The sequence below is a fragment of the Mandrillus leucophaeus genome, unplaced genomic scaffold, assembly GCF_000951045.1.
Source record: "Mandrillus leucophaeus isolate KB7577 unplaced genomic scaffold, Mleu.le_1.0 Scaffold1231, whole genome shotgun sequence".
NCBI classification, from domain to species: Eukaryota; Metazoa; Chordata; class Mammalia; order Primates; family Cercopithecidae; genus Mandrillus; species Mandrillus leucophaeus.
In genome coordinates, this window is record NW_012100666.1 from 105,462 (window position 1) to 123,966 (window position 18,505).

At 39.3% G+C, this 18,505-nt stretch overlaps 1 protein-coding gene across 6 annotated transcripts in view; it reads left to right on the forward strand.

The window, feature by feature from the left end:
• The window catches only part of ST3GAL6 (ST3 beta-galactoside alpha-2,3-sialyltransferase 6), a 57,525-nt gene that overhangs the window by 6,110 nt on the left and 32,910 nt on the right, over positions 1 to 18,505 (forward strand). The window contains exon 2 of one of the 6 annotated variants that reach the window (XM_011971624.1): positions 12,234 to 12,404. The exons of the other annotated variants lie outside the window; for them this stretch is intronic. The gene's annotated coding sequence lies outside the window, so the exon portion shown is untranslated. The remainder of the gene's footprint in view (positions 1 to 12,233; positions 12,405 to 18,505) is intronic. 6 annotated transcript variants of the gene reach the window in all.

Sequence of the window (18,505 nt, forward strand, 5' to 3'; positions counted from 1 at the left end):
TTGTATATTACCTAGTTTCAGGTATTTCTTTCTTTCTTTTTTTTTAAATAGGGTCTCTGTTGAACCAGCTGGAGTGCAGTGGCACAATCATTGTTCACTGAAGCCTCAACCTCATGGGCACAGGCAATCTTACCATATCAGCCTCCTAGGTAGCTGGGACTGCAGTACACACCGCCACAACTGGCTAATTTTTAAAAAAGTTATTTGTAGAGATGGGGTCTCACTGAGTTGCCCAGGCTAGTCTTGAACTTCTGGGCTCAAGCAGTCCTCCTGCCTCGGCCTCCCAAAGTGTCGGGATTACAGGCATAAGCCTCTGTGCCCAAACTCAGGTATTTCTTTATAGCAGTGTGAGAATGAACTAATACAGATGGGCATTATATGATGGTAAGGGGTTCAATTCAACAGGAAGACCTAACTGTCCAAAATATATATGCCATCAACACAGGAGCACCTGGATTCACAAGGTAAGACCTATGAAGAGACTTAGATTTCCACACAATCACAGTGGGAGACTTTAACACCCCACTGGCAGTATTAGACAGATAATCAAGGCCAAAAACTAGCAAAGATATTCAGGACCTGAACTTGACAGAATGTACCTAATAGACATCCACAGAACTCTCCACCAAAAAATGACAGAATATACGTTCTTCTCATCTGCACATGGCACATACTCTAAAATCAACCACACAAATGGATATAAAACAATCCTCAGCAAATTCAAAAAAACGAAAATCATACCAACCACACTCTCAGACCACAACACGATAAAAATATAAATCAATACTAAGAAAATAACTCAAAACCATACAATTATATGAACATTAAAGAACTTGCTCCTGAATGACTTTTCGGAAAACAGTGAAATTAAGGCAGAAACCAAAACGTTCTTTGAAACTAATGAGAACAAAGATACAGCATACCAGACCTCTGGGACACAGCTAAAGCACTGCTAAGAGGGAAGTTTATAGTGCTAAATGCCTACATCAAAAATTCAAAAAGATCCCAAATTAGCAGCCTAACTTCACATCTAGAGGAACTAGAGGAACAAGAGCTAACCAAGCCTAAAGCTAGCAGAACACAAGAAATAACCAGTAGCAGACTTGAACGGATGGAAATTGAGACAGAAAACAAACAAAAACCAAGACAAAACAAACAAAAAAAACAAAACCCCCATGCAAAATGCCATATAAACACAGACCTCTTGTCTTTGAGCTGATTCTATGAAATCCCCTTTCTCATACCATTAGATTGTAGTCTTAAGAGGTATCAGCCTGTTGCTTCTGACCTCTTAATGGAGTTCTCAGCTTAGGAAATGTTCCATTGCAAATATTTAGGCAGGAAACCTAGAAGGAAGTCTCAAATCCTTTTATTAAAATCTTATGCAACTCTAATATGTAAGAGTCCTTAATGTATTAAGGGGTGGAGGAAGCAGATATAGGGAATGTGTACATTTTCTATGGTTCGCATAGGGCCAAAGAATAAAAGGAGATCATAGATTTTATTTTTTTAATTCCCTCTTTTTTTTTTTTTTGGAGACGGAGTCTCGCTCTGTCGCCCAGGCTGGAGTGCAGTGGCCGGATCTCAGCTCACTGCAAGCTCCGCCTCCCGGGTTCACGCATTCCCCTGCCTCAGCCTCCCGAGTAGCTGGGACTACAGGCGCCCGCCACCTCGCCCGGCTAGTTTTTTGTATTTTTTAGTAGAGACGGGGTTTCACTGTGTTAGCCAGGATGGTCTCGATCTCCTGACCTCGTGATCCGCCCGTCTCGGCCTCCCAAAGTGCTGGGATTACAGGCTTGAGCCACCACGCCCGGCCAATTCCCTCTTTTTTTGTGGATAACTCATTGCATTTAAAAGCTGTAAGATGGGTTATCCAGTTGCATTTAGAGGAGAGCAGTGAGGTGATAGAAAATACAGGCATTCAAGTAGGGTACAAATGCATTTTTCAACTACATTTTAGAGCAGCGATTAAATGTAATTTATAATCTTAGTTACTTGATAGATTGTGATAGTTAAAGGAGCTTTCTGTTGTAAATGATCTTGTGAGATAAAGGACATTGCTGTCAAAATATTTTTAATATTTAAAGCTGATATTTCAGGTAGATGTCAAAGTGATTTAGCTAATTATTCTTGTTTTATCCCAGCTATGCTACAATTAAATGATAAATAATTGGATTTTTTGATAAACAGGATGTAAGGAGATATGTGTGTTTTCTGATCATCAAGTAACTATAAGTATTTTGCAGGTACTGAATTTTCTGGAGGACAAGTCTGACTCTCTTATTGTAAAAAACTTTTTTTTTTTTTTTTTTTTTTTTTTACAAATTTGCTGTGTGTGGCTCTTCTGCTTTAGTCATAGAATAAAAGATCATATTCTTACAAAAGTCTTATATTCAGGCTCTCTAATTATGACCATCAATATTCCTGGACATACACCTTTCATAATAACCTTCCTCAAGCATGATTTTCGTTATTTTTCTTCTGCTCAAAAATCCAGAGAATTTCTCCCACTGATTTTTGAGGTTTTCTGTCATCTCATGTTGCTAACTTTATTGTCCTGTTTGACCCTGTAGCCACGCAGGCCTCCTAGTGCTTCAGCTAAGGCTTTTCTTTGACGCTCAGTGCCATTCTTCTTCCCCGTCACACTCTACCATCTAAGCCAGATTAGAACATGTGTTCAGTTTCCAGCTTCATGGCTTATCACTGCATGATTCTGAACAATTTGCCTAACTTTTCTGAGCCTTACTTTCCTTATCTATAAATTTGAAATAATATCCACATCACAGTAATTACGACAATGGAAAAAACACATACAAATATTTAAGCATAGTTTCTGCCAAATGTCAAATATTTAATCAGTGTTATCTGCCACTATTACTATTATAACTCTGTTTTTATAGCTATTATGACAATTCTATTCTTCCTCAGTTAAAAATTGACTTTCTCCAGAAAGTCTTTCTGATTGGTCTTATATACCTCTAATTTTTTCTCAGGTCTGTTTCCTCTTAGCACCTGGCTTCCCTTTGGACTATGTTAAACTACCTATATTATTATATTTCATCATTCTTTAGTGAATAGCAACAAATACTTGACGTCTATCATGTGCCAAGTACTCTGCTATTATAAAGGGATCCATGGACATATAGTAGAGGGATTCAGTGTGTGTGTGTGTGTGTGTGTGTGTGTGTGTGTGTGTGTGTGAGCATGCATGTATGTACATATGTTTTTGAGTGGAGTTGGGGGAAGAAAATCTGTAGGTCGAATAGAGCTGTGAATGTTTCGGAATAAACTAGGCTTAAGGAGCAAAAACCATTCTCTCCAAATGTCCTTGAAAAACTTAACATTTTAAAATCTGAGATGTGGTTGTTTTGTGATTCAAAACGTAGGAGCATCATAGTTATCTCTGTCCTTGAAACAGCTTTACGTGTGCTTGCTTGGACTCCTGTGTGTCATCATCCAAATGCAGGGTAGAGATAGAAAGGGAAGTCCTCCTTGAAGAACGGAATCCCAACAGATGATTCCAATTTATATCAGGGAGTGGGAATGTTGTGGGAGGGGAATTGGGGGGCAGGGTGAGAGGAGAGGGAGAACATTCCGGGCAGCAGGAACAGTATGACCAGAGGTGCTAAGACATGAAACAGTGCCAAGAAGGATTGAGAAGTGCACAAAATTTGGTGTTACTAGAGCACATTGTCAAGAGTCAAGCATTTCAGGAGATGAGGCAGGACAGGCCATAGGAGCCAACTGGAACAGACTTAGAGGCCTATGGCTTATGTATTTATACCTCTCTATAAGGCACTTAGGGAAGTAGGTCTATATAAACAATTTATAACAGGTAAATTCTGCAGTTGCTTCTAAACTTGGACTTGGGGCTTACAATATAGCATGTAATACATTCCTTCCAATTGCTGTTTTTACCAGAATATGATGAAAACATTAGTAAGGTAATACATAATTGATACTTAGCACTCTCACTTTTAATAACTTGAGTGTTTGAAGGATAGAAATGTGAAGTGTCATTGGTGAGTTTTGAGGCAGGGAATTCTGTATGAAGTTTGATAGTAGAGATGGGCTTTGACGGGATGGAGACATCCAATGAGAAGTCAAGAGGATCACTACAAATGTGTGGCCTTGAACCTTTCAGTACCTTCTTCATATATTTTCCACAGTAGAAAGCCAAGTGCTTTCTATTCACTGTTTCATTTTCCACAATTATGTGTATCATAATGTACATACACATTTTCATCAATATTTGATTTGTATTTCTTTGTTGGCATTGCAATTAAGTTTTGGCTTCCTTCCCCTCTCCACTCCTTTGATTTGATATATCAATGTGTTATTCATAGCTTATACAATATCTGATGTTAATATTTAGCTCTAAAAAATTTTACATTTTTACTCCAAAAATATGTTTTCTAAGTTTGAGTGTTGTCCAGTAGATTTTAACTCTGTCTTTCTGTGGTGTTTCCTCTTCCTTGGAAATTAAGCATTAGGACCCCAAACACCCTAACCACAAGAGCTCAAAATTCCCAGAGAAGAATTAGATGTGAAAGAAACAACTCTATAACTTACTTGAACTTTAATTAGCCTGAAAGTGGAATGTCGGGGAGAGATCTGCAAGGAGGCTAGGAAAACAGAGCGAAGCAGAATGTCAGCATATTTCCAGCACTGTGCAGGGGAGATCATACCCTTATTGTGGGGTCCATGCTTACTAAACAACTTTTTAATTATCACTCATGGATTTGCCTGTAGAAGTTGTCAATCTACCGGTTCAAATATACAAACTTCTTGGCCTTTATATTTTTCTTTTTCTTTTGTTTTTCTTTCTTTCTTTTTTCTTTCTTTTTCTTTTTGTGATGGAGTTTTGCTCTTGTTGCCCAGGCTGGAGTGCAATGGCGTGATCTGAGCTCACCACAACCTCCACCTCCTGGGTTAAGCGGTTCTGCTCCCTCAGCCTCTTGAGTAGCTGGGATTACAGGCATGTGCCACCATGCCCGGCTAATTTTGTTTTGTATTTTTAGTAGAGACGGGGTTTGCCCATGTCAGTCAGGCTGGTCTCAAACTCCTGACCTCAGGTAATCTGCCTCCCAAAGTGCTGAGATTACAGGCATCAGCAACCATGCCACGCTCTTTTTTTTTTTCTGAGACAGGGTCTTGCTCTGTCGCCCAGGCTGGAGTATAGGGGCACAATCTTGGCTCACTGCAACCTCCCTTCCTAGCTCAAGCCTCAGCCTCTAGAATAGCTAGGAACATAGATGTGAGCCACTATGCCTAGCACATTTTTTTTTTTTTTTTTTTTTTTTTTTTAGAAGCATTTTTTTTTTTTTTTTTTGTATTTTTCGTGGAGATGGGGTTTCGCCATGTTACCCAGGCTGTTCTCCACCTCCTGACCTCAGGGCGATCTATCCACCTCAGCCTCACAAAGTGCTAGGATTACAGGCATAAGCCACTGTGCCTGGCCCATTTTTTTTCTTAATTTAAATGAATTACTTCATTTCCAGTTACAAAGCAGCCTCTTAAGAATTCTGCTTCTCAGGTGAACAGACAACTCAAGTGTCTGAACCAGCAGGGCTGAGCTGCCAACTCCTGGCTATGTAACTCCTCCCAGATAATGCCCCTCCCTGAGGTCCTAGCTGGGCTTCCAAGACCCCTATTTCTTGGATAGCTCCATCTTCTGTAATGTTTTGTAAATTTTTATGGAAATACATCAGACATAGAGAGGAGTACACAAAGCATGTAAGTACAGTTCAGTAAATTTCCTTACAGTGAATGCACCCAGGCAGGCTGCCTCCAGATGAAGAAATAGGACAGTACTGGCCCTCCAGAAGGGTACCATGTGTTCCCACCCAGTCACTGTTACTCCTCACATGTTAACCACTATTCTGACTTTTGACACCATAGATAAATTCTTTCCTGTTTTTCTTTCACATTAATTAGCACCCGGTATTCAGAATGACCTAGAACATTAGGATCCCTGTGGCTGAGGGTGAGCCTTGGGCACCTCAACGAGGGTGTAATTGGTTCGGTTTTCCCCCGCCCCACCACCACCCCAAGAGATGTTTAGAAGTCCTAATCCCCAGTACCTCAGACTGTGACCTTATTTGAAAATAGGGTCATGGCAGATGTAATTAGTTAAGATGAGGTCACACTGGAGTAGGGTGGGTCCCTAATGCAATATGATTAGTGTCCAGGTGAAGACAGAAACACAGGGAGAACGCCACGTGAAGACAGAATTGGAGGGATGCATCCACAAGCCAAGGAATGCCCGAGATTGGTGGCAGAACCAAAGCTAGGAAGAGGCAAAGAAAGATTCCTCTCTACAGTTTTCAGAGGGAGCATGACTCTGATAACACCTTGATTTCAGACTTCTACCCTCCAGAACTGTGAGACAGTAAATATCTGTTGTTTTAAGCTACCCAGTATGTGGCACTTTGTTTCAGCAGTCCTAGGCACTAATACAGAGGTTCTGTTGTGGAACTGGTGCTCTGATCCCTCTTCTCTGCATCCCCTGAGTACACTTGGTTCTTGGTCCTGAAGATGGCACAACTGAGTAGTGCTACATCCTGTCCAAGCTGTGGCTCTCTAAACTGACTCACAAACTGCCTCTCTTGCTTCTGGTTACTCCCTGTCTGTGATGTGCCCCAGGGGCAAACAGAAGTTTCATTACGATTATATTGGTTTTTCTTCATTTCTTGACTCTGCTCTTTACTACACTTTGAGATTGAGCCAGTTTGCTTCCTGACATGCTCCAGGTTGAGCCTTGCAGGCCTGCCCTTCTGCACCTTGCCTGGGTCTCTGCTGAAGTGTTCTTATTCATCCTCCCAGACCCAGATTGGGGCCACACCTCTGGTGTCCAGTTTTTCCCAGTTCCCCTGGCCCCAAAAACATCTTTGATAGGAAAAAAAAAAAAAAAATCAGTTCACTTTATTTTTTAAATGAAATCCTGATTTTCCAAATAGTATGGCATGTTATAAATAAAGGCTTCATTATGTGAACTTTGGCATATCGAAGATTCCTTCTTCTTTGATAAAATAGAAGAGCCCTCAGTTTAAAAAGCAGCCCAACAATTAGACTTTGGTTAGTAATAGGGAACTATGCAGAGCATACTAGCAAAAGATTGACTTTAAACTGCCTTACAACTTTTTTTTTTTTTTTTTTTTGAGATGGAGTCTTGTTCTGTTGCCCAGGCTGAAGTTTAGTGGCAAGATCTTGGCTCACTGGAGCCTCTGCCTCCTGGGTTCAAAGAGTTCTCCCTGCCTCAGCCTCCGGAGTAGCAGGGATTACAGGTGCCTGCCACTACACCCGGCTAATTTTTCTATTTTTTGTAGAGACGGGGTTTTGCCATGTTGGCCAGGCTGATCTCCAACTCCTGACCTCAGGCGATCCTCCCTCCTTGGCCTCCCAAAGTGCTGGGATTACAGGCATGAGCCACTGCACCCGGCTCAGACTAAATAATCTTGAAGGACCCTTCCAAGTTTAAAATTGTGATGGATTCTTTAGTTAGTAATTAGTAATAGTGGATAGAAGATGGTAGAAACTCAGGAACTGTACTTTCTGTGCATTTAAAGAGAGAATAATCCTGAGGCACAAATATATCATGATCCATAATTTCTTTAGGTTCAAAATTCTGTCTTATGGTAAAGACTTCTCTAGTAGTAGGCATTAAACAGCACTCCTTTGCTTTTCTCCTGATTTCTAAATGGGTTTGCTACTTAGCACTTCAAAAGTGAAATGTATATAGAGATATATGAAAATAAGCACTTTCAGTTTCTTTGAAAATTGAAACATTTATGTACTTAAAAAAATTCTCTGTAATCTACAACTCAGCACATCAGTTGATTTTGTTTTTCTTTAATGCCTTTCGGTACAGTACATTCTCATTTAATGTCATTAATAGGTTTTTGGAAACTACAACCGTAAGCAAAACATTTTTGTTCAATGTTATTTTATTGTTGATGAAAAAAATGGTTTTGGTATACCTTACTTTGCTCAAAGTCATAGTTTGCAAGAACTTATGAATAATAAGTGAGGATTAGCTATAAGGTGTTGCATACACATATATCTAACACATAAAAATAATCTTCATGTAGTAAACTTTTAAAAACTTTCTTTGGTAAAATCTATTTTTTATGTTACTATATGATTTTCATAATAGCCAAGCATAATTATTTCCCTGTTGAAGGCCATTAGAGTTCATAAATGGCCTCTGAAATAAAATATTTGCCATTTTTAAGGTATTTGTTTTCTAAGAATTTTTAAAAATAAGTATATTCTAACAGAGAATGTAGTGGTAGAAAAACCCCACCTTCATCCTCTTAAGGTCCCAACTGGGTCCAATAATTACATTGACATAAGTTAGATTAACAGGAGAAAAGCATGCACATTTATTTTACAAGTTTTATTTGTCATGGGAGCCCTCATAAAGAAGTAAAGATGCAAAGAAGCAGTTAGAGCCAGATACAGGCATGGCTCATTTTATTGTATTTCATAGATATTGTGCTTTTTACACATTGAAGGTTTGTGGCCACCGTTTGTCCAATAAGCCTATTGGTACCATTTTCCCAACAGTATGTGCTCACTTCTTACCATTGTGTTACATCTTGGTAATCTTAATATTTCAAATTTTTTCATTATTATTGTATCTGTTATGGTGATCTGTGATCACTGATCTTTGATGTTACTGTTGTCATTGTTTTGGGACACCACAAACTACACCCCTATAAGACAGTCAACTTAATCTATAAATGTTTATGTGTTCTGAATGGACCACCGACCAGTTTTTTCCCTGTTTTTCTTCCTCCCCTTGGGCTTCCGTGGTCCCTGAGATACAACAACATTGAAATTAGTCCAATTAATAATCCTCTAGTAGCCTTTAAGTGTTCAAGTGAAAGGAGTTGCACATCTCTCACTTTAAATCAAAAGCTAGAAATGATTATTAAGCTTAGTGAGGAAAGCATGTTGAAAGCCAATACAGACCAGAAACTATGCCTCTTGAGATAGTTAACCAAGTTGTGAATGCATAGGAAAAGTTCTTGAAGGAAATTACAAGTGCTACTCCAGTCAACACACAAATGATAAAGTGAAAGCCGTGTTGCTGATATATAGAGAGTGTTAGCGGTCTGAATAGAACATCAAACAAGCCACAGAATTTTCTTAAGCCAAAGCCTGATCCCAAACAAGGCTCTCTTTTCCATGAAGACTAAGGGAACCTGCAGAAGAAAAGTTGGAAGTCATGAGGTTTAAGGAAAGAAACAGTTTCCATAACACAGAAGTGCAAGGTGAAGCAGCAAGTGTTAAAGAAGAGGCTGCAACAAGTTATCCAGATCTAGCTAAGATAATTGATGAAAGTGGCTACACTAAACAATAGATTTTCATTGTAGACAAAACAGTCTTCTATAGAAGTGGAAGAAGATGCCTTCTAGGACTTTTATAGCTAGAGAGAAGTCAATGCCTGGCTTCAAAGCTTCAAAGGGCTGGCTGACCCTCTTGTTAGAGGCTAATGCAGCTGGTGACTTTTAAGTTGAAGCCAGTGCTCATTTACAATGCCGAAAATCCTACAACCCTTACAAATTATGCTAAATCAACCAAGTGTGGTAGCTCATGCCTGTGATCCCAGCATTTGGGAAGCCAAGGCAGAGGGATCACTTGAACACAGGAGTTCGAGACCAGCCTGGGAAACTTAGGGAGACCCCATCTATTAAAAAATAATCTACTCTGCCTGTGTGCTATAAAGGAACAGCATGGTTTACTGAATAGTTTAAGCCAGTTATTGAGACCTGCGGTTTAGAAGAAAAAGATTGTTTTCAAAATATTGTTGCTCTACAGTGTTACCCAAGAGCTCTGGTGGCGTTGTATGAAGAGTTTAATGTTGCTTTCATGCCTGCTAAAACAGCGTCTATTCCGCAGTCTATGAATCAAGGAATAATTTCAACATTCAAGTCTTGTTATTTAAGAAATATAGTTTGTAAAGCTATAGGTGCCATAGATAGTGACCCTTCTGATTGATGGATGTGGGTAAATTCAAAGCCTTCTGGAAAGAATTCACCATTCTGTATGTTATTAAGAACATTTGTGATTCATGGGAGGTCAAAATATCCACTTTAACAGCAGTTTGGAAGAAGTCGATTACAACTCTCATGGATGACTTTGAGGGCTTCTAGATTGTAGTGGAGGAGGAAACTGCAGATGTGATGGGAATAGCAAGAGAACTAGAATTAGCAGTGGAGCCTGAAGAAGTGACTGAATTGTTACAAACTCATAATAACACTTTAATGAATGAGGATTACTTCTTATGCAGGAGCAAAGACAGTGATTCCTTGAGATGAAATCAACTCCTAGTGAGAATGCTCTGAACTTTGTTGAAATGACAACAAAGGGTTAGGAATAGTAGATAAATTTAGTTGATAAAACAGTGGCAGGCTTTGAAAGGATTGACTGATTTTGAAAGTTCTACTGTGGCTGAAATGCTGTCAAAGAGCATTGCATGGTACAGAGAAATCTTTCGTAAAGGGAAATGACAGTTGACGCGGCAAACGTCATTGTTTTATTTTAAGACATTGTCACAGCCACCCCAGCCTTTAGCAACCAGCAGCCTGGTAAGTTAGCAGCCATAAGCACTGAGGCAAGATCGTCCACTAGCAAAAAGATTGCAACTCAATGAAGGCTCATATGATCAAGCATTAGCATTTTTAGCAGTAAAATATTTTAAAATTAAGATATGCACATTGTTTTTTAGACATAATGCTATTACTGCACACTTTATAGAGAGTGTTATGTAAACATAACATATCCATTAGGAAACTGAAGAATTTGTAACTTGCTTTATTGTGATATTTGCTTTATTGCAGTGGTCTGGAACTGAACATGCAATATCTCTTCGGCGTGTCTGAACTTATTTATTTATTTATTTATTTATTTTGAGACAGAGTCTCGCTCTGTCGCTCAGCCTGGAGTGCAGTGGTGTGATCTCAGCTCACTGCAACCTCTGCCTCCCAATTCAAGTGATTCTCCTGCCTCAGCTTCCCGAGTAGCTGGGACTACAGGCGGCTGCCACCGCGCCTGGCTGATTTTTTGTATTTTTAGTAGAGACGAGGTTTCAGCATGTTGGCCAGGATGATCTCGATCTCCTGACCTCGTGATCCGACCTCGTGATCTGCTCGCCTCAGCCTCCCAAAGTGCTGGGATTACAGGCATGAGCCACTGTGCCTGGCTTTGACTTATACAGTAGATTGAAGAAAGCATAATAGACTGTGAAAATGCAGCTAAATTGTGTGGGGAGGCTTAAAAGAAGAGTTATTTCAACAAGATCTGGCGCAACATCTTGTCTTTGAAAATAAGGATGTTGCCGTTTTTTCTAGTATAGGGAGGGTATCTTCCATGTGGGAATTTCATTTTCTGCTTCTAAGAAACAGCACAGGGGTAATGAGATATTCATGCACCTGCTATTTTCCAAGTGCCTTTAATTTAAATAGGCACAATACCAGAATATTAATACCATAATAATGGACTTGAAATACCCCGTAAACCATGCTGGCCTTTTATAGCACACAGGCAGAGTCGATTTAGCATAATTGTTTTTAACCTCTTAAAGAGCATGCATTGTGTGTGTGTGTGTGTTAGTCTTGTGTAAAAATAGCTGTAGCAAGAGAGGTTTGAGATTTTTTTCAATTTTTTTTTTTTTTTTTAAAGAAAGTAGCCCACGGCACATTTTTAAACTAGTTGTTCTAATACTTCACCCACACTTCTTTTTCCCTCACTTTCTTCTAGATATTTTTATTCCTCTTGATCTCCTCCTCATTCTCCTCTCTCCCTCTGTCCCTTCCTCTTCTGATGATTTTCAGAGAAATAGCTACTTCTCTCACCTCACCTCTGCATTTCAAAGGAAAGCTGTGTGTACGTGTGGAGAGAAGCTGGAAAATAAGACAGATGGTTCTTTCATTACCAGGTTACTTGGGATTAATTGAGCTGGATATGTTATTATTTTTAAGGAGACTGAGCTGGGTCCTTCGGAAAGCCAGTTCTGAAAGGCAGACAGTAATGTAATATGTACTGTTGGATTTTTTTGTTTTGTTTTTGGTGTTTGGTAATTTCATCATCCTGTAAAGCATTTTTAAGGAGATCAGAAGTGAGTTTACTAAAATGGCATTTTCCTTAAATTTTTAAAAGTGACTTTACATTTTTCTGGGGCAGCTAAACCATTCTTAGAAACATACTATCTTTATGTTTTATTTCAGCATTTGCAAGTGAGGAAGCAGCACATCCCGGGTCTTAGATAATTTCTAACAGAGAGGCCCCAGCAATTCAGCAGGCAGCGTCCTGAGTCTTTGGCAGCCTGGTCCCTCTTTAGCAAATTCTCCACCTTTGCGAACAGAGGGCCTTTAGGACACAGATTCTTAAAAGTGCAGGTAAGCAAAGACAACACCACCATTGTCTCAAATTCCTTAAATGTAAACTCGAGCACTTGTAATGTTCTTATACAATGTTTCTCTTGTGGGTGATGTTAAAATCCCCTCTTCTACGAAGACAGGTGCCTACTATTTTTTCTCTTACTAGTTTTGCGGGCTGGGGGCCTATAAGACTGCTAATGTAACCCATGACCCTTCGGCATATCCCACGGTTGAGCTATGAGAGTCTTAAATATTGTTTTTATTCTCAATTGAATGGGCTTTCTTTGGGACTCTTCTTAGCCGATACTTAGGAGTAAGAAAACTCTTAAAATTAGAACATTATATGTATCACAAATATTATAGAAATTCTGCTGTTAACCAGCTTTATAACCTTGGGCAAGAGGCTTTCCCTCTTTGGGCCTTGTTTTCTCAATAGAATTAGTTCTAGTTCTCTCTCTGTCTTTAAGTGCAACAATTAATGATAGTTTCATTACAGTACCTTTTAATTGTTTAGGCTGATTTTTTGTACTGTTTTGGAATCCTTTGCACAGATTTCAGACATCAATGTATAACACTATTCTGAAAAGAGATCTAGAGTTCAAATGTCCACCAGGAATGAGCTACATGTTTTACCCATGAATATATGCAGGCACTCAATGATTTATTAAAGTTCGTCAGAGAATGATTATTCTAGCAAATTTGTTTGGAGATCGTTTTGGGAAAGACACTTATTGACTGATAACATTATGCTTTAGTAGTGCTGGCCAATATGGACACTCACAATGGTCTTGTGATTTAGTCCTAGGGAACCTCTTAAGCTCTTGCTTGTTCCCACTGAGATTGCTCATGAGGGTTTCAAAGTCCTTCCCCAGCATGGTCCTGAGCCATTGGACTTGCAGAACTCTTGAGGACCTGAATCAAGGCTGGAGGTAGGGCTGGGTCCTCAGGTTTTACCGCCAGCAACATCTCAATTTAGTGGAATCTGGACTGTAATCATCTTGGTGATTTGTAAAGCTGTTTCTCCTGTCATTCTTTACAATTTCTGGCATCAAAAAGATGGAAGTATTTTGAGAGTCTTTATGATGCTCCTGGACTCTAGTGTGTGCTTGAGTTCAAGTCTCAGCACCGTCACTTACTACTTGGGTATCCTGGGGGAAGTTATAACTTCTGTGTGCTTTAGTGTCTTTATCTGTATGATAGGGATGACGATAAAGCCTTTCATAAAGTTTGGTTTTGAGGATTAAAATAAGTCTATGTCTGAAGCATTTAGAACAGTTACATAAGTGTCTAGTTAATTTTAACTTTTTTCTTTCCCCCCCCGAGACAGAGTCTTGTTCTGTTGCCCAGGCTGGAGTGCAGTGGTGCGACTGTGGCTCACTGCAACCTCTGCCACCAGGTTCAAGCCATTCTCCTGCCTCAGCTTCCCAAGTAGGTGGGATTACAGGTGCGCACCACCATGTCCACCTAATTTTTGTGGTTTTTAGTAGAGACGGGGTTTCACTATATGTTGGACAGGCTGGTCTCGAACTCCTGACCTCAAGTGATCCACCTGCCTTGGCCTCCCAAAGTGCTGGGATTACAGGTGTGAGGCACCATGCCCAGCCCTAATTTTAACTGTTTTTATTGGCACCTGTTGCACAGTGTTTATTCTTCTGTCCTTAATCTCTGCCTAGGGTGAGAACAATTCCAGTCTTTATCCTTACCTTGTTAAACATTGCTTAAGTCACCATAGTATTTACTTCAACACCTAGGACACAATATCTGAATTCTTCTCAACATTGTAATGGATCCAAATGGAATGAAACCTATTTCATGAAACCTATTTGCCAACTCAGATTATTTGTAGAGTTCTTGATTTTTATTTTTTTGCTTCAAAACATAAATTTGAAATGCCGTTTACAAATCTGAGTTTTTTGTTTTTACTAAATTTCAGAGCAGCTTTATTATGAAAAGCATAAAAAAGATATGGTTTCTATAGCCAGAAATAGGGTCTAATTCTAAGATGAGTTTTGCCAATTAATACTATTTTGAATGCCTTTCACTTCATATTCAAAAGCAGATAAGTAAAGCTTCCTGTCACAGATACTTTAAGATGTTAAAATGATTGTGCAGCAATAATAGCACAGTAATGGAAACTTAATTTTTTGAGGCTATTATTAGCACAAAGTCATGAGTTCTTCAGGATCTCTACCAGGACATTAGGAAGCTAATTTTTTAGGGAGCGCTTGGTGTATGGGAAGCTAATACTTCACTAATGTTAAAAGAAGAATTAAAACAAGATTAGGAGAGTCTTTACCATGTGCCAGATACTTAGCTAAGTATTTTATATTTACTACTTGTAATAGCTCTATTAGGAAGTAGTAGTAGTCTTATTTTACAGCCAAGGAAGCTGAAGTATAAAAAGGTTAGGCAAATTCTCAGGGTGATACAACTCATCAGAGGAAGAGCTGAGACTCAAACTCAGGGGGTCTGATTGCCAAGCAAACAATCTTAAGCTACTACCTACAAAGAATAAATTACCAATGAATTATTAAGACCAAATCATGGAAGTCATAAATACCAGGCAGAGTGACAAGGTGAGAGCTGCACATTGAGGATTTTATGCTGAGTACAGCATGTGGGCTGGTTTAAAGGGAAGAAAGATTAGAGATCATTGCTAGTAGCTAAGGTGAGAAGTAATGAGAACATGGGTTTAGGAAACAGGATTAAGATAACAGCTTGAGAACACCTGTATTTAGGAGGACAAAGGAAGAAGAGGAAATCTAGAAACACAGGCAGAGAAGTAGAGGAGGGAGGCCGTGTAGTGCCACCCAAGGGGAGATTCTGGAACTGAAAACCACAGAGATCAGAGAGGACTGGAACAAAAACAGACGAGTGGGTTTGGGGATAGTAATTTATTTCTTCATTTATTGACTTATTTACTCATCAAATAAGTAAATATTGTGCACCCATAATGGGACAGGAATTGTGCTAGAGGGGAACCCATGTAAAATGTTCTTCATTATTACCAACTTTGCTACTATTAGCAAGATAGCCTTTGACAATTTTTTTTTTCTTTAAACTTTTCAAAATCCTGGTTGCCTCTTCTGTAGTATACATAAGTCATTACTGTGTCTAAATGCCCCCAACTCTTGCGGTCTTCCCAGCTCTAAGATCTGTAATTCTTGGGTTCCAGTTGTAAATTGCAATAATTGGAAATATTGTAAATATGTGGCCAGTGATTCAATTGGCACTAAGGTGAATCAGGAGATGCAAAATAAGGTGTGTGTTCTATAGGTGTAGTGTGAATGGAGGAATCCTACATATTACCGGTAGTATACTGACACTAATAATGGATGGAAGGATAAGACTGAAAATAATACAGGAAAGACAGTGTCCAGGGAATTAAAAAAAAAAAAAAAAGCCCACAAACATTCCCTAGAGTGGTGAGGGAAATTTTTCTCAAAGCCACTTATTTTCAAAGAAAATCTGACTAGTTTCTTCAGAGAAACTTCTGTTGATTGAAAACTTTAAAAGGTCAAGCTCTAAAGACTCTCAAAAGATGTAGCATAAAACTTAGAATGAGCTGCCAGTTCCCCTCAAAAACTATTTTCTGTGAAGCCCTGATCTTCTCGGTTGGATACAATTCCCTTTTTCTCTGACCTTCTCTAGCAGTGCTTCCCAAACACACAGATCCCATGGGGTTTGCCAAATCCACTTGACTCAGTGGATCAAAGATTGCAGCTGAGACTCTGCAGTTCTGCCAACTTCCCAGGTGATGCCAGTACTGCTGGTCCATGGACCACACTTCCCAGGTGATGCCAGTACTGCTGGTCCATGGAGCACACTTTGAATAACAGAGGTGTAAAATAGTTTGCTTTAATTCTCTTAGCAGATAATGGAAATCATCTTGAAACAGTATAACAGCTCTTTCACTAGACTGTGAGCTCTATTCTCCATATCCTAAAGTCGAGTACTTAATTTAGAGATAGATTAAGAGATTCTTACCTTGGTCAGTGATTTGTATTATTCAATAGCAGTAGTAATTTGAATTGCTATAGGTAGTGCTTTTTTAAAAAACTGAGATAGGCACCAGCATGCAATATCAAGTTTTCATATAAAATGTTTACTATATGGCCCATGAAAACATATATAAACGTGTTTATTACATGGCCCATGAAAACATACATCCACCCAAGAAGTTGTACCGGAATGTTTAATGCAGCTTTATTTACAATAACCAAAAATTGCAAAGAAACCAAATGTGTATTTGCCTGTTGAACTGATAAATAAATTGTGGTATGACCATACAATAGGATGCTATTTAGCAATGAAAAGGAATGAACTCCTGGTACAAGCAACAACTTGAGCATTTTTAAAAAAGAAGTATTATGTTAATTGAAAGAAGTCAGAAATAAGATATATATAATATGATTCAATTTATATGAAATTTTAGAAAAGCAAAACTACAGTGATAGCAGATCAGGCTGCTAGGGGCCAGGAAGTGGGAAGAAGGAAGTGACTACAAAGAGGAACAAAGGAACTTTTGGGGTTGATGACAATGTTTAGAATCATGACTTCAGTGGTTGTTACCTGATACACTTAAAAGTGGTAAATTGTAGTGTGTAAAAATTTTATCCCCAGCTACTCAGGAGGTTGAGGCAGGAGGATTACTTGAGCCCAGAAGTTAGAGACCAGGCTGGACAGTAGAGTGAGACCCTGTCTCAAGAAAAGGAAAAAAAATGAAGCCAATTTTAAAAATTAGACACAGATTGGACATGGTGGCTCATGCCTGTAATCCTAGCACTTTGGGAGGCCAAGGTGGGTGGATCACTTGAGATTAGGAGTTCAACACCAGCCTTGCCAACATGGCAAAACCCCATCTCTATTAAAAATACAAAGAATTAGCCGGGCATGGTGGCACATGCCTGTAATCCCAGCTACTTGGGAGACTGAGGCAGGAGAATTTCTTGAATCCGGGTGGTAGAGGTTGAAGTGAGCCAAGAGTTCGTCACTGCACTTCAGCTTGGGCAACAGAGCAAGATTCCATCTCAAAAAAAAAAAAAAGTAGCCACAGTCATCAACCTGTTAACAACATCTAATGCTTCTTGGAAGCTGATATCTTATTAGCAGGATGTTAATATGAGAATACAGGGACAATTTTTACTTTAAGAGAATAAATGGGCGTGGAAAGAAAATTTGAATAAACAGGAGGAACAAAAGAAGTTCCCTAAAATGTTACTTGTGTATTTGCAATGAACCTAAGTCTGAAGAGAGATCTTGAAAACAGGAACTCCGGTTCATTTATTTTTAGCATCCCATATAGTTGCTATTAGCCGAATAATTTTAGTGTGTCCTGCTGTGCTATTAAAGAAGAAAATTCTGCTGAGAAGTCATTTCTCTCCTTTTTATATTCTTTGCAGTGAGCACACCCTACTTTCAGGAGAGGATCTGGTCATCTGCTTTGGCAAAGGGCTTATCTTTAAGTGAAAAGATCTGTCTACATATGCTAAGGGTGATATCTGGTGAAAGCACTGGCTTTGTTGAAAAGCTCACAGAGAAGGGTGTGTGTGCATATGCGTGTAGGAACCAGCTTTGTATCATTGTATTGGCAGAAGAGCTAGGGGAGGAGAGGGAAAGAAAGTTAATTATACATGTTCCCTTTCTGCAGTGCAGAAAGGAAACAGTTATGTACTTAGAAATCAGTCAGAATGTATACAAGTTGATCTAATTTGTTGCTACTACACAACTCAATATTTTTAGAGGGGGGCATAAATCAGATTTTCTATTAATTTCCTCAGCAATGTCAGCGTCTTTTCTTAATTTGTATTAAATAGCATTAGTTTATAACTTCAGATTAAATTTAGCCTTTTCATTGTAATATTGTATGTTTAAAAAATCTGTATGTGCTGTTTGTTATTTCTTTTTTTTGAGATGGAGTCTTGCTCTGCCGCCCAGGCTGGAGTGCAGTGGCGCGATCTCGGCTCACTGCAAGCTCCGCCTCCCGGGTTCACGCCATTCTCCTGCCTCAGCCTCCGGAGTAGCTGGGACTACAGGTGCCCGCCACCTCGCCCGGCTAATTTTGTTTTGTATTTTTTCGTAGAGACGGGGTTTCACTGTGTTAGCCAGGATGGCCTTGA